At 42.4% G+C, this 16,639-nt stretch overlaps 1 non-coding gene across 1 annotated transcript; it reads right to left on the bottom strand.

Annotated features, from left to right (window-relative positions):
• Nucleotides 1–12,104: 12,104 nt before the first annotated feature.
• Nucleotides 12,105–12,211, bottom strand: LOC145583552 (small nucleolar RNA R71). Its single transcript, XR_014100191.1, has one exon. It is a non-coding gene; the product is annotated as a small nucleolar RNA R71 (small nucleolar RNA).
• Nucleotides 12,212–16,639: the final 4,428 nt, after the last annotated feature.

Here is a 16,639-nt window from a genome sequence, read left to right as displayed (position 1 = left end):
CACCCCATTCAAACATAGTCTTCTTCCTGATCGCCTGGAAGAAGTAGACGCATTTGTCACCTAACTGGCTGAGGAATCTTCCCAAGGCTGCTAGAACACTTGTTAACTTTTGTGCCTCTTTGACAGTGCGGGGCGACTGCATGTCAATGACCGCCTGTATTTTTTTAGGGTTGGCCTCTATCCCCCTTTGGTCAATCAAGAATCCGAGAAACTTCCAAGACTCAACACCAAAGAAACACTTCTTGGGATTGAGCATGACCTTGTGCCGCCTGAGTATGGCGAATGTTTCTCGGAGGTCAGCGAGGTGATCCGCCTGTTGCTTGGATTTGACTATCATGTCATCGATGTACGCCTCTACATTCCTCCCAATCTGATTAATGAGGACCATACGGCATCACTGTGTAACAGAATAACCCCTGATCAGTGACGAAAGCTCATCAAGGCATGTTCGGTTATAGAGTCGACCAGACTGTCGATCTTTGGAAGTGGATAACTTTCCTTCGGACATGCTCTGTTCAAGTCAGTGTTGTCAACGCACATGCACCAGGTACCATTCGGCTTCTTCACGAGCACAACATTCGCAACCCTATCAAAGAAGTTACATGGCCGAATAAACCCAGCGTCTAACAGCTTTTTTTCTTCAGCGGCTGCTGCCCGACTTCTCTCCTCGCCATAATCTCTTCTCTTTTTCCTGATGGGCTTCTTTTTTGGACCCACAACGAGTTTGTGGACAGCAAGATCCGGGCTAATGCTTGGCATCTCTTCCACTTCAAAGGCAAAAATGTCTTTGAATTCTTTCAGCAGATGGTGCAAGTCTGCACCCATCTTTGAAAAAGCAACCGTCCGCACCTTAACAGTTCGCTCTAGACGACTATCTTCCTAAGGAATATCAATGTGCTCACCAGCCGGTTGGGGACGGATGTCATCTGACCGTTCCCCGGTCAGTGATTGCTATTGCTTTTCTTTTTTTACCACCACCAGCTGATCAGTCTTGCTTTTCTTTGAGGCTGGTGATGCCGGATGGTCATCCTTGATATCATCAAGGTCTATTAGCTCCAGCAGCCGCAGGCTTGACGTCCGAGAGATAGCATTCTCTAGCCGTCGTCTAATCCCCGCTTAGGGAGCCAACAATGCGATCATCCTTCTCATACTTGACCAGTATGAGAGAAGGGATGATGACGGCCTTGCACTCGTTCAGAGTGGGTTGGCCAAGAATGAGATTGTAGGCGGTCAGCTCTTCGACCACTAGAAACCGGATGGTCATGTGCCGACCGTTGCCCTTTTCTCCCAGCGGAACAGGGAAATCTATTCATCCAACTGGGTGCACCACTCCTCCCCCAAATCCGATAAGAAGATGGGAGACATTATGCATGCTATCCGGCTTATACTTGAGATTAGATAGGCATTTGTGGCTAATGATGTCAGAGGAGCTTCTTGTGTCAATCAGAATGCGGCCAACTTTTTGATTAGCCACTTTGCATTCTATGACCATAGGGTCATCATGCGGCCGGTGGAATTTGCCCCGGTCTTTCTCCATGATGACGACTTCTGGGAAGGCGAATGTGCCAGCCACCGGTCCCTCTTCAACATAATGGACCATCTTTTTCAGATGGTCCTTGGTGCCCCGCATAGTCGGGCCACCTCCGGCGAATCCGCCTGCTATTGTGTAGACCGGTTCCTCATCGGTTTTGGAACTACCAGTTGGCTAGGGAGTCTTCTTGGAGGACTGCCCCGGATTCTCCTTTGATGTCACTTTGGACTTCACATAGGACTTCAACACTCCTTTGTTGGCCAGACAGTCTAGCGTCGGCTAGAGGCTGAAACACTCATTGGTGTCATGGTCGACGTCCTCATGGAAATGGCAATGTTTGCTTTTATTTCGATTTTTAGCGGAACCTTTCATTAGAGTCTGCTTCTCTAGGGTCAGCCGATCCTTTATCTCCATGAGGATGGAGTAGTTGTCCTTGTGGAACTCGTACCTCCAAACGTACGGTTTCCATTCTTTTTCCTTTTTCTGGGCCGGCTGATTGGAGTTATCAACCGCCCAGATCTCTTTTTTCCTCTTGCTCTCTTCGGGTTTTTGAGCCGGCTGAGCAAGCCGACTCTACTTTTTCCTGTCAGACTTCTTAGAGTCCGACTGCTTATTTGAGGAGCAGAGTTTGGTCGCCTATATATAGGCTTTCTCTTCCATCAGGGCTCCTTGGAGGGTGAAGATTTTCTCGTGGACGAGGTCGAACTTGAAGGTCGACCCCTCCTTCAGACCTTTGAAGAAGTCTGTATAGGCTACCTCGTCAAACAGCCCTTGAATCTGGATTCTAACCAGATTGAACCGCCTGATCTAGGAGTGCAACCCTTCTCTATCTCCCTGCTGCACATTGCTCAGGTCGAGACTTGTTTTCTTTGCAGGGATGTTCATAGAGAAGTTGGAAGCAAACAAGAACGCAAGCGTCTTGAAGTTGTTAATGCATCCAGTCGGCAGGTTGCCAAACCACTATTGGGCTATGCCCTTCAAAGTAGCTGGGAAGAAGCGACACTATGCGACATCATCCAACCCCTGTAGGTACATGAGGTGGGTGTATGCCAGAAGATGATCTTCTAGACAGGAGGTACCATCATAGGTCCCTACCAACACATTTTTAACCTTAGCCGGCTGTTTGGCCTCGGCTATCTACCTAGAGAACACAGAGGGTTGTTCTCCAAGGTATTGTAGCCGAAGCTGCCAGTCCATAGGCTGGTAATTGTATGCCTCCTGTCCTCCAAAGAAGGAAAACTGAATGTAAGGCAAAGCAGGCGGCCTGTATAATGGGGTGGGCCAAATACTGTGCCGAGTTGATTACACGGGGACCCGTATGGACAGAGGAGCAGCCTAATGGAGTCCCATGTACAGATTGTGAATTCCTCATTGAGGTATTCTTGAAGCTATCTGGATAAGTCGACGTGGATACCGACTCAGACAGCTGCTGGTTCTTCTTTTGCTCAATGTAGTGTCGAGCATTAGAGAAGGTCTTTTTGCTGCCGTCCAGCTGCACATGTCGGATAGCTTTTCTTTTTTCCGTTTCTAGGAAATGGATTTTGGAGATATCAATTAGGGGCCGAGCCTTCTCCTTCGTAGCAAGATGAGGAGTAGGCTGTCGGTCCCTGACTGACTTGGCGTTCTTAGCCTGAGTTTGTTTTTTGGCCGATTGTTCCTTCCTTGGAGCAGACGTCCAATTGGTGATTAATTCCTTGATTTCACCCTTGAAACTTGTCATGAATTTCATGAGCTCGTCTCGGGTTATTAGGGCTGATCCTGCTGCCTGAGTCTGATCAAACAGCTGCCTAGGGGGCTTGCTTGTACCCACCTAGTCAATGTTCCACTCCCGTTTCTATTTGTGACGGATGCGCCTTGAGATGAATGACCCATCACGGGCCACATAGGTTTCGACGTCACAGTTGTCACCAGAGTCATGGTCTGAATGGACCTCTCCACCAACCAGAGGCCGGTTGGTCTCTTGAGGCGGTATAGGCTCTTGTGAAACCATCTTTCAGGTACTCTCCCCACAGACGGCACCAAATGTTTCCGGTGTTTTTGTGTCCCTTAGGAGAGTTACAACTCGAAGACTAGATCCAACGAAGCTGCCTGTACCTGCAAAAGAACGGAGCTCCGGATGTTCGGAGGTCCGCCTCCGAAGATTAAGTTAGTACGGATTCGGAGTAAAACGTGCGGAAAGTAAGTATCTTCTCGGATTTCGAGATCAGGTGTTCTTTATTTTCGAGAGGAATAAATGAAGTAATGATTCAAACGTGCCCCAATAAATGGGGGGAATCTCCCTATTTATAGGGTCCTAAAAAGGTGTGTCGTATCCTAGGGTTTGATGACCTAGGATTTAGGGCAGCGCCGTTTTGCGGCTCTCCTTGGGATTTAGGCCTTGAAGGCCGCCATTCCCAGGGGCCGTATCAGCGTGACACATGTCATAATCTGGAAAGTCCATTTGGACACTTCTTTCAATGACACGTGTCGCACCCTCATTGGGCCACTTGGCGGGGTATAAAATACCCAAATCATCTATCTTTGTTAATCGTGTTTGACACCCCCGTACCCCCTAGCGTGACACGTGTCATAATATGGAAAGTCCATTTGGACACTTCTTTCAATGACACGTGTCGCACCCTCATTGGGCCACTTGGCGGGGTATAAAATACCCAAATCATCTATCTTTGTTAATCGTGTTTGACACCCCCATACCCCCTAGCGTGACACGTGTCATAATATGGAAAGTCCATTTGGACACTTCTTTCAATGACACGTGTCGCACCCTCATTGGGCCACTTGGCGGGGTATAAAATACCCAAATCATCTATCTTTGTTAATCGTGTTTGACACCCCCGTACCCCCTAGCGTTGTTTCCTTTATTCTACTTCTTCTAGCTTTTGATTTCTTATTTTGTTTGTTTTCATTCCTTTGTAGTAGTAATTTGACTATTGAAAAACACAAAAAACATTCAAAATACCCCTTTGCAAAAGATTCATAATGCACCTTGATTGAGAAAAACCCCTTTTCCTCGTGGGTCGATCCTTTGACCAAATTTTGGCGCCGTTACCGGGGAAATGGCTAGTTTTACATTTTTATTGTGTTATTATTGGATTCGTTGCTTTTTCTTTTGTTCATTTATTTTCTTGCTAGTCATTGCTAATTGTTTGTTTAGCTTTGGTGAATTCTTAAGAGGTCTCAAGGACCACCCACACATAACATTGACCACGAGATTGACCGAACTTTGAGACAAGTCCGTAGGCTTCATCAAGAAGAGAGAAGAGGTCTTGGTGTTATTGTTGAGAGTGGGAGTGATTCTTGTTCTTCAAGTTCGCAAAGTGAGGCAATTGCGGGACAAGATGATGAAGTATTGTTTCATGAGTTTTGAAATCCGGAGGATTATGAGCTCACGGGAGGGATTCTGCTACCCGTCACTGACAAGGGAATAAACGCGTCGTCAATTGTCTATCCCTAGATCAAATACAATTTATACAACCTAAACAAACCTAATACGAGTATAAGGCAAACATAGGGGTCGAACCACAGAGAACGGATAAACACCACCAAATGTTATCGACAATTAAGCTAGTCCGGAATAGGAGATAAATAAACTAAAGTCTAAATATGCTAAAACAAGAAATAAAACATTAAGGGAAATGGTTTAGGAATAGCATTCACTTGAACATAAACAAAGGCATAGAAATTGAATTAATTACGAACTAAACATGCTCAAATATCGAAATAAAGGATCCAATCTAGCCGCCTTCCGGGGTCAATTGGCTTCTCCTAACATAGCCTCTATGCTTCCACATTAGAACCATATACTAGGAGGTACTATTAAATAACAATCGATGATAATGAACCTTAGCTAAGTCAACTTCCATTCCTTGTAAGCAAAGATTCACCTTTAATCAACCAACAATGTGCACTTGCAAGAAGATTGAAGAATATCAAGCATATAAAGACTTTAATCACAAATAAATCAATTCTAACCTAGAACATGCTCAAGATCCAACTACACCACAACCATCCCCTTAATGGGGAAATTATTCACCAATCATGATAACAACAAGATTAATCAACAAATAATCAAGAATCAACATGATTAACAAGCAATACCAACAACAAAAACAATAGTCAAGAGAAAGCAAATAAAATAGAGGAGAGAGAGTTAGAGATTCTCATCGATTGAAGATGAAAGTCTACAAACAAGATGATCAATCTTCTTCTTCAAAATCCAAGCTCAACAATGGTGAAACCCTCACTTTCTCTCTCTAAACTACTCTAATCCTAAGCTAAACCTAGAGAGAGAATCTCTCCTAAAACAAGGGGAAAAAAATCTAAAAGAATGAAGTTCTCCCGTACAAAACAAGCCCCGCAATATATAAAGAATCGCGCAAAAACGCTAAACAGGACCCGCTGTGCGCCCGCGCAAGGATCTGTGCGCCCGCGCATGGTAGTTGTGCGCCCGCGCGTGCGCCCTTGCAGCGGTCTGTGCGCCCTCGCAGCGGCCTGCGCTCCCTCTCAGCGGCCTGCGCGCCCGCGCATTTGTGGGTTGTGCGGCTTGTGCTTGGGTGTGCGCGCCCGTGCTGCTGGATGCGCGCCCGCGCGGTGTTGGTGTGCGCCCGCGCACATGGCGCGCACAGGCCGCGCAAAACTTTCTGCCTCGATTCTGCAATTTCGCCAATTTTGCGCGGGTTCTCATAGGGCTGCGCGCCCGCGCATTATTCGCGCCCTTGCACCTTGCTTTCTTCGATTCTTCTCTCATGCTTCCTTGGCTTCTTCTTTGCAATCCAAGACTTCAAATACCTAAGCACAAACACCAAGGGAAGCAATAAGGTATAGGGAACGGTGCAAACACGCAATGAAGGCAAGCATTCAACAATATACGCGATTTCATTAAAAATACATCGAGACATGTATGCACGCATTATTTGAACAAAACAACTGCAGAACACCCTAAGACAAGCTAAAAAAAGGCATAAACACTATCCTAGGAGTGACATAAAATGTCACTCATCAAATTCCCCCAAGCTAAACCTTTGCTCGTCCTCGAGCAAAGCAAGAGCAAAAGAGAACAAGACGAAGTTATTGGAAGCAAAAGAAACAAAATATAAACAAGGAGAAAGAATGTACACTAACTGACTAACGTAGGAATCACGGTTGTTTTTAGCTACAACATGCCCTTAAAACCCCAAAGTCGCCTATGTGGACGAGTGAGGTCTCGTGAGGGTTTCCTAAGAGCTTAACCCACAACTCTTGACAAAAACCAAGGCAAGGCAACAAAAGGAAAAGAAAAAGAAACATGAAAAGAAAGAGCAAAACACAAGTTCATATATGGACAAGAGATAGGGACAAGTACTAGTGAATGCAAACCTTTCTAAATAGACAAATGTATGCACGTTCCAAGATGTCAATGGTTGATTGAAACATAAGAAATGATAAGCATAAAGAACTACATAGGACTCAATCCACCCTAGCCCCAACCAATCGGGCCACGTTCTCTCCACTACCTTCAAATCAACCCTTAAGCTAGCTTCTCAAGATTCTACGAAGGAACCGGAAAAAGATAAAGAAATGAAAAACTTTGAGAAGGTAATCCTGACGTCTCAACTATGCATACTCTTTCCATAGGTTTGAAGTCTATCTCCCTCCACCGTTCTTTTGACCTAACCCACTAGAGTCTAAGGGTCTTTTTATTGGTTGTAACGTAAGGCTAAGGGTTAAGGCGGGGTAAAAATTTTAAATTTGGTGATAATTCCTAAGTGAAGCAAAACGTGCGGCCGACACTCAAAAACAACTCAAGAAGTCTCTAAATATCAAGCAAAAATACCACTACTGCCATTCCCCCAAGCTTATTCAACACAAACACACAATATTCCCCCCAAGCTTGTTCAAAGCATTGTCCTCAATGCTAAAACTAAGGAAGAAAATGAATCCATCTAAAATATTTTTGTTGTTTTGCTTTTTTTTTTTTTAAATTTTTTTTTCTTTTTTTTCTTTTTTTTTAACTTTATTCATTGTCCTTGCCTTTTTTAATTTTGGACGGCTTTTTCTTGAAGCTTCACTTGATTTTCATAAATTTGCATATTTCTTTACAAGCTCAACTCTAACCAAATCTCAAAATGCATCTTGTTTATGATCAACAACTCAAAACTTAAACCTCACATGCCAATGCTTCACTAACTAAAAGGGTTGGTAAACATAGGCCATTAGGTTTGTAACATGGTTTAAACAGGAGCGGGAAATATAGGATCAAATTGGTTAGCAAGTAGGTTTATGCACAATAGAAAATCAAATTTGTAACAAAACAAAAAGAAAATAAAGAAAAATGAGAAGGGGAGCCCTTTTCCTCCCCTAGAGTGCTTTGGTCACGATCTTGGGAGCTATAAGTTAAAACAAGGATCAAGATATGCATAGCTAAGGATCCAAATGCGCCACACAACAAAGTGATGAAGGCTAGAACAATGTTACCTCACACGGGATTATAACTAAGCAAATACCAACTAAGGGTGCCAAATCCACTATAGAGAGCAACACCATCTTACCACATACCACGTGAACTAGGGCTTCATGGATTCCTAAAAGTTCTTAACCCGGCTACCTTAGCATGTAGTATCCTAGAGTCAACCAATGACACTCTCAAACCGTGCACACATTAACCACTTAGGAAGAAAGGCATTCAAGAGTAAACAAATCCAAAAGATATAATGTCCAATTAAGAACAAACAAAACACAATTTTGCTAAACTTGCCTTGAAGTAAACCAAAAATCTTTTAGGATTTTCCAAAAGCATGAAAAACATGGAAATGCATATACTCAAGTGCATGACATATATGAATCAACATCCCACCAAACATGGTAGAATACCCTCCCCCAAACTTGAATGAAACCAAGCTCTCAAATCATAAACGATGAAACCAAGGAGGGGAAAACAAGGAAAAATTAATCCAACATTACCAACACGTGATCTTCAAGTCACAATAAGTAAGAGAGAGAGGGAAAAGAAGGATATTACCGGATATGGGATAAATGCTAAATCACACAAAAAAAAAACCCGAAATAACCTCATATGAGCCACAATCTCTACAAATAAGGCTTGAATTCCACATGATAGGTAAGTTGAGGCACCTTTCCTTGATTCTTGATCATCACCAATGCGCAAGAGTATATCAAGTTGTGTACCTAGAAAGGAACATAAACACGTCCATGAGAGAAAATCTAATCTAAAAACAAAAGAAAATGAAAGCAGGGTTACTTCCCGCAAAGGCTTGCTTAACGTCCAAGCATGACCAATCTAGTAATTAACCCGACAAAGAACGCAAAAGCTTGTCATATGCACCGGCAGACATATCAAGAAATAGAGCATACGCGATGCTCATATGACAAGCAAACATAAAGTACAAGGAGACTTTATGTTTGAGAGAAGGGGGAAAAGAAAAAGTAAAAGAATCAAAAGAAAAATCAATAAAATAAGAAGAAAAAGAAAGATAGGGAGGCAAACTATCCTCACAAAAATCTTTTTGGTTGGCATTATAACTCTTTTCCTCATCAACAATAAAAGAGTTGGGGGCTTCGGAAGCATGGATAGGAAGAGGATTCCTAAGCGGTTCTTTGAGAAAAGAAGGGAGGAACATAGGATAGTAGGGGATATGGTTAAACCTTTGGGAGAAAGGTGTATGAGAAAGGGGAAAAGGGGTAGCTATTCCCTCACCACAAGGTCTCACATCACTAATGAGGGCATGTAAATCAATCATGGAATTCTCAAATGAAGAACCCACACGATCTACATCTCCCTCAAGCTCAAAAACTCCAAATGATTCAACCTTAACCTCCTCTTCATCATATTGAACAACATCTCCCATATATTTCTCAAGTCCTACCATCTTAAATCCAAGAGTGAATGGGGGCAAATTCCTCTCAAACTCATCTCTTTCTAATGAAGCATTATCAATGAACTCACTCAAAGGGTTATGGGCTTTCGTTTGGAATGAAAGAAATATTTGGGCCATAATCTTAAATGAGTCCAAATCATCATGGATAGACGAGTCAAAAGCTTGCTAATTGGAATCATCTAGGGAACTATGGGACACACCTTTAGAATTCATGCAAAAATCGGATGCAATATGAGAAAGAACATGCACTTCATCATCATTAGAATGTACCTCATTACATTGAGCTATAGAGGGAGGGGAGTTGAAATCATGCATTACATGGTCACTATGGGGAGCATCAAGCACATCATGGGAATTCATATTAGACAAATCATGACAATTAGCATCAACATTAAAAGCATGAGAATCCCGAACATAAGTCTCATGATTGGCCCTCTCCCAATCATAATTATCCCTAGCTAACCATGAATAGAAATCCCAAGCTTCATCCGAAGACATAGTTTCAAGATCATCATTTAACATATTATCAACCACTCCTCTAAAATGCTCATTTAATCCCAAATTAATGATTTCACAATAATCACCCTTGGTAAAACCGTTAACACCATCCAAGAAATCCTCAAGTCTATTAAATTACACCCAAAACGGTTCATTATCAAATTGAGGAATAGAAATACAAGCCATTTTTTTCAAATAAAGCAACACAAATAAAAACCAACAAATAGAAAGATAAATATACACAATGGACTAGTCTCAATAAGATAACACAATGGTAATGGAAGCCGTTCCCCGGCAACGGCGCCAATTTGACAAGGGAATAAACGCGTCGTCAATTGTCTATCCCTAGATCAAATACAATTTATACAACCTAAACAAACCTAATACGAGTATAAGGCAAGCATAGGGGTCGAACCACAGAGAACGGATAAACACCACCAAATGTTATCGACAATTAAGCTAGTCCGGAATAGGAGATAAATAAACTAAAGTCTAAATATGCTAAAACAAGAAATAAAACATTAAGGGAAATGGTTTAGGAATAGCATTCACTTGAACATAAACAAAGGCATAGAAATTGAATTAATTATGAACTGAAACATGCTCAAATATCGAAATAAAGGATCCAATCTAGCCGCCTTCCGGGGTCAACTGGCTTCTCCTAACATAGCCTCTATGCTTCCACATTAGAACCATATACTGGGAGGTACTATTAAATAATAATCGATAATAATGAACCTTAGCTAAGTCAACTTCCGTTCCTTGTTAGCAAAGATTCACCTTTAATCAACCAACAATGTGCACTTGCAAGAAGATTGAAGAATATCAAGCATATAAAGACTTTAATCACAAATAAATCAATTCTAACCTAGAACATGCTCAAGATCCAACTACACCACAACCATCCCCTTAATGGGGAAATTACTCACTAATCATGATAACAACAAGATTAATCAACAAATAATCAAGAATCAACATGATTAACAAGCAATACCAACAACAAAATCAATAGTCAAGAGAAAGCAAATAAAATAGAGGAGAGAGAGTTAGAGATTCTCATTAATTGAAGATGAAAGTCTACAAACAAGATGATCAATCTTCTTCTTCAAAATCCAAGCTCAACAATGATGAAACCCTCACTTTCTCTCTCTAAACTACTCTAATCCTAAGCTAAACCTAGATAGAGAATCTCTCCTAAAACAAGGGAAAAAAAATCTAAAAGAATGAAGTTCTCCCGTACAAAACAAGCCCCGCAATATATAAAGAATCGCGCAAAAACGCTGAACAGGACCCGCTGTGCGCCCGCGTAAGGATCTGTGCGCCCGCGCATGGTAGTTGTGCGCCCGCGCGTGCGCCCTGCGCCCTCGCAGCGGCCTGCGCTCCCTCTCAGCGGCCTGCACGCCCGCGCATTTGTGGGTTGCGCGGCTTGTGCTTGGGTGTGCGCGCCCGTACTGCTGGAGGCGCGCCCGCGCACCGTAGCTGCGCGCCCGCGCGGTGTAGGTGTGCGCCCGCGTACATGTCGCGCACAGGCCGCGCAAAACTTTCTTCCTCGATTCTGCAATTTTGCCAATTTTGCGCGGGTTCTCACAGGGCTGCGCGCCCGCACATTATTCGCGCCCTTGCACCTTGCTTTCTTCGATTCTTCCCTCATGCTTCCTTGGCTTCTTCTTTGCAATCCAAGACTTCAAATACCTAAGCACAAACACCAAGGGAAGCAATAAGGTATAGGGAACGGTGCAAACACGCAATGAAGGCAAGCATTCAACAATATACGCGATTTCATTAAAAATACATCGACACATGTATGCACGCATTATTTGAACAAAACAACTGCAAAACACCCTAAGACAAGCTAAAAAAAGGCATAAAAACTATCCTAGGAATGATATAAAATGTCACTCATCAGTCACGAAAACAAACTTTATCATTCAACCCCAATATACAAAAATGGTACAAGCAAAATAATTTTCGGGTTCTCCGAGTGAAATTCCATTGAGCATCTTGATAGATTCCTTGAGCTATGTGCCATGATTCAAACCAATCAAGTTTCTCAAGAGTACATCCGAATGCATTTATTTCGACAATCTCTTTCGGGTAGAGCTAAGAAGTGGCTCAAGCAAGTGAAGCCAAATTCTCTCACAACATGGAGCGAGATAGTCAAGGCATTATTGAACAGGTTCATTTCTGAGGAAAAGATCGCCAGAATGAGAAGGAAGATTGCATCATTTGAACAAGAAATGGATGAGATTCTTAATGAAGCTTGGGAAAGGTTCAAAGAGTTGGTACAAGCATGTCCTCAGCATGAATACAATCAAAGTTTGCTCATGCGATTCTTTTATGATGGATTAGATCCAATGTCTAGAGCTAACTTGGATGCGGGGGCGGGTGGAAAATTGAGTAACATCCCCGAAAATCAAGTTGAAGCGACAATGGAAGAGGTAGCGAAGAACTACTCTTGGGGTGGTAGAAGGAGGAATGCACCAAAGAAGGGTGGGATGTACGAATTGGAGAAGGTTGATCAATTGCAACACCAAATTGAGAAATTGACAAAAGGTCTTTCCAAGTTGAACATGAGTGTTAATAGTGGGATAAGCTCCTCTCAAGTCAACTCTTTCTTTTGTCAAAATTGTGGAGGTACAAACCATTATACATCTTATTGTGGAGGTTTGAGCCCCGAGCATGTAGCGGCATACAACACAAGGCAAGATGGATATAGTGGAAGTGGAGGTGGAGTAGCTTGGAGACAACCACCACTCGGATTTACACCTCAACCTCAACAATGGAATTAACAAGCTCAACCCTCCTACAATTCCTACCCTCAATACCAAAACCCACATCCAACTCAACATCAATGCCCAAGAGGAAACTACCCAAGGAATAACCAATACAATAACCAAAACCAATTCAACAATCAAAACCAAGTGTCTCCAAGAAGTCAAGAGCAAGCACCTCAAGCGGAGCTAACACAAACCCAACTCCTCTAAGCCATGCATCAACAACTTCAAACCTTTAGGCAATAACTTCAAACTCAAAACCAATAAATGCAAGAAGTTAATTCGCAATTAGCCCTATTGGCAGAGAGATTACCTTTCAACTCACCTTCTACATTACCCGGACAACCACAAGCAAACCCATCTCATAACATAAAACCCGACTCTTGCAAGGCAATCACATTGAGATCGAGCACATCCTATGAAGGGCAAAAAGAGGGGGGTAGTGAGGGAAAGAAGGGAGGAGAAGAAGGTGTGAGGGGGGGAGAAGAGAGTTGAAGAAGACAAGGTTGTTGGGAAAGAAGAGAATGTGGAGAAGAAGAAGCCTAATGATGAGAAGACAAGTTCAACTCCTAGCGAGACTAGGAATCTTGATGAGCCGGTTCCTTTTCCCGGGAGGCTTGCTGAGAGAAAGTTGAATGATAAATTCTCAAAATTACTTAGTGTAATGAAGAACTTACACATAAGTCTCCCCTTCATCAAAATTGTTTCCCAAATGCCTTCGTACTTTAAATTTTTCAAAGACATCCTAACCAACAAGAGGAAGCTCAATGATGAGCTAATTACCCTCCCTCATCAAGTTAGTGCACTCGTTCAACATAAGATGCCAAATAAAGAGAAGGACCCGGGAAGCATTACTTTACAGGTTAAAATTGGGAAAATGGAACCAAGGGGTGCCTTAGCGGATTTAGGAGCGAGTGTTAGCTTAATTCCCCTCTCCATTATACAAAAACTCAATATTGAAATGATACCCACAAGAAAAACAATTCAATTGGTCGACTGATCGGTCAAACTTCCTTGTGGTAAGCTTGAGGATGTTACTATTCATGTTGGGCATATCTATGTGCCATGTGATTTTGTAGTGATGGATATGGAGGAAGATGTTGATACTCCGTTGATCTTGGGTCGCGAAGCTCTTAAAACCTTGGGGGCGGTCATCAATTCCAAGAACAATACTATTACATGTGAAGTGGCCAATGAGAAGATTGTTTTTGAGTTTTCCAAATTACTCAAGACCCCCATGGTTGAGAAATGTTATAGAGTTGATGTTGTGAATGAGGAGTTAAATCGCTTGGGAAGGGTAATGATGAAGCCTCAAGATCCAATGATTGAAGCTCTTACATGCTAGGAAGAGTTCTATTCTCAAGAGGCAAGAGAGTTTGTCATGGCTATGGAAGAAGTTTCAAAGGAGGAAGAGGTTTAACACCAAAAAGAGATCGAGCTTGAGAATAAAGAGGAGAAATTTGAGGAGAGTTCGAAGCCTCCTCCCAAGGTAGAACTCAAACCCCTTCCCCCTTCTTTAAAATATGCTTATCTTGATAATCAGGGAAAATACCCTATTATTGTCAATGCTACCCTTAATGGAATTGATTTGGAAAAATTGTTTGTTGCCTTGAGAAAATATAAAGATGTGATAGGGTATAGCATTGATGATATTAAGGGTATTAGCCCTTCTTCTTGCATGCATCGTATTCATCTTGAGGATGATCAATCCACCTCAATTGAACCTCAAAGGAGGTTAAATCCCAACCTTCAAGAGGTAGTCCAAAAGGAAATCTTGAAATTACGTGAAGCGGGCATAATTTATGCTATCTCCAATAGCAAGTGGGTTAGCCCGGTTCACGTGGTTCCAAAGAAGGGTGGAATGACCATTGTTAAAGGTGAAGAGGGAGAGAAGATCTCCACCCGGACGGTGACCGGGTGGAGAATGTGCATTGATTATAGGAGATTGAATAAAAATACCAAGAAAGATCATTTCCCTCTCCCCTTTATGGACCAAATGTTGGAGAGACTCTCTCACCGTGCTTTCTTTTATTTCTTGGATGGGTATTTCGGATTTTTCCAAATCCCTATCCATCCAAGTGATCAAGAGAAAACTACTTTCACATGTCCATATAGAACATTCGCATACCGGAGAATGCCATTCGAGTTATGCGATGCTCCTTAAACATTCCAACGATGCATGACTTCTATTTTCTCCGAGATGCTTGAAAAAGAGATTGAAGTATTCATGGATGATTTTAGTGTTGGTGGCTCGTCTTTTGACACTTGTCTTTATAATATTGAGAAAGTTTTGAAAAGGTGTCAAGAGACGAGTTTGGTTTTGAATTGGGAAAAATGCCAGTTTATGGTTAAGGAGGGTATTGTCCTTGGCCATAAAGTTTCAAATAATGGCATTGAAGTAGATCCGGCCAAAGTTTCGGTGATTGCAAAGTTGCCCCCTCCTACTTCTATCACGGGAGTAAGAGCTTTTCTTGGGTATGCCGATTTTTACCGGAGATTTACTAAAGATTTTTCATCAATCGCCAAACCTTTGACCGAATTACTCAAAAAGGATGTTGTTTTTAGCTTCAATGAGGCTTGCCTTCAGGCATTTTGTAAGCTCAAGGAAGCTCTTATTTCCTCCCCCGTTATGTTAGCTCCGGATTGGAGCTTGCCTTTTGAGCTAATGTGCAATGCTAGTGACTTTGCAGTAGGTGTCGTGCTTGGGAAAAAGAAGAAAGGAAAATCATATGTCATCTACTATGCAAGTAGATCTCTAGATGAAGCTTAAAGGAATTATACAACAACGGAGAAGGAAAAGCTAGCGGTTATGTTTGCCTTTGACAAGTTTAGGTCCTATCTTATTTTCTCTATGGTTATTGTGTACACGGATCATATAGCGGTTCAATATCTCATGACTAAGAAATAAGCAAAGCCTCGCCTAAGCCGTTAGATTCTCTCCCTTCAAGATTTCCACATGGAAATGAAAGACAAGAAAGGAGCGGAGAACTATGTTGCGGATCATTTGTCTAGGCTTCCTTTTGAGAACAAAGATGATGTACCAATCAATGAGGAGATGGGATTTCAAACTCTCGTGGATATAGCTTCAACATCTAGCCCTTAGTATGCGGATATCACCAATTATCTTGCTTGTGGAGTCATTCCCCCGGAGTTTTCTTCTCAACAAAAGAAAAGGTTTTCAAGGAAGTAAGAATGTACTTTTGGAATAACCCATACTTGTTCAAACAATGTGGAGATGGCCTTTTCCGGAAATGTGTTCCGGATCATGAAATCGAAGGAGTTCTTGAGCATTGCCACTCATTATAATGTGGAGGACATGGGGGAGTTAACAAGACGGTGGCAAAGATTTCTCAATCCCTATTGTGGTGGCCGACGATGCATAACCCACAAGTTTGTTTCAAGATGCGATAGGTGTCAAATAAGTGGTGGCATAACCAAGAGAGATGAAATCCCTCAACAAAATATTTTGGAGGTCGAACCTTTTGATGTATGGGGGGTTGAATTCATGGGGCCCTTTGTTTCTTCTTGTGGGAACTTGTATATTTTGGTAGCGGTTGATTATGTGACTAAGTGGATTGAGGTCATACCTTCCCCTACCAGATCATAAGGTTGTGCTTAAGCTTCTCAAGAAGATCATCTTTCCTCGATTTGAGGTCCTTAGGGTGCTCATTAGTGATGGAGGCTCTCACTTTGCCAAGAAGCAACTCGAAGCCCTTCTTAAGAAGTATGGAGTTAACCACAAGGTCGGCCTACCTTACCACCCTCAAACTCAAGGACAAGTGGAGGTATCAAATAGAGAAATCAAGAGTCTTCTTGAGAGAATGGTGAACAAGTCTAGGAAGGATTGGGCTCTCAAACTTGATGACACGCTACGGGCTCTAAGGACGGCATATAAGACTCCAATTAGCACAACCCCTTATAGGTTGGTTTATAGGAAGGCTTGTCACTTGCTGGTGGAATTG

The sequence above is a fragment of the Chenopodium album genome, chromosome 15, assembly GCF_948465745.1.
Source record: "Chenopodium album chromosome 15, dcCheAlbu1.1, whole genome shotgun sequence".
Taxonomy (NCBI): Eukaryota; Viridiplantae; Streptophyta; class Magnoliopsida; order Caryophyllales; family Amaranthaceae; genus Chenopodium; species Chenopodium album.
The sequence above is the reverse complement of the archived record's forward strand: the minus strand, read 5'-3'. Positions and strand labels throughout refer to the sequence as shown.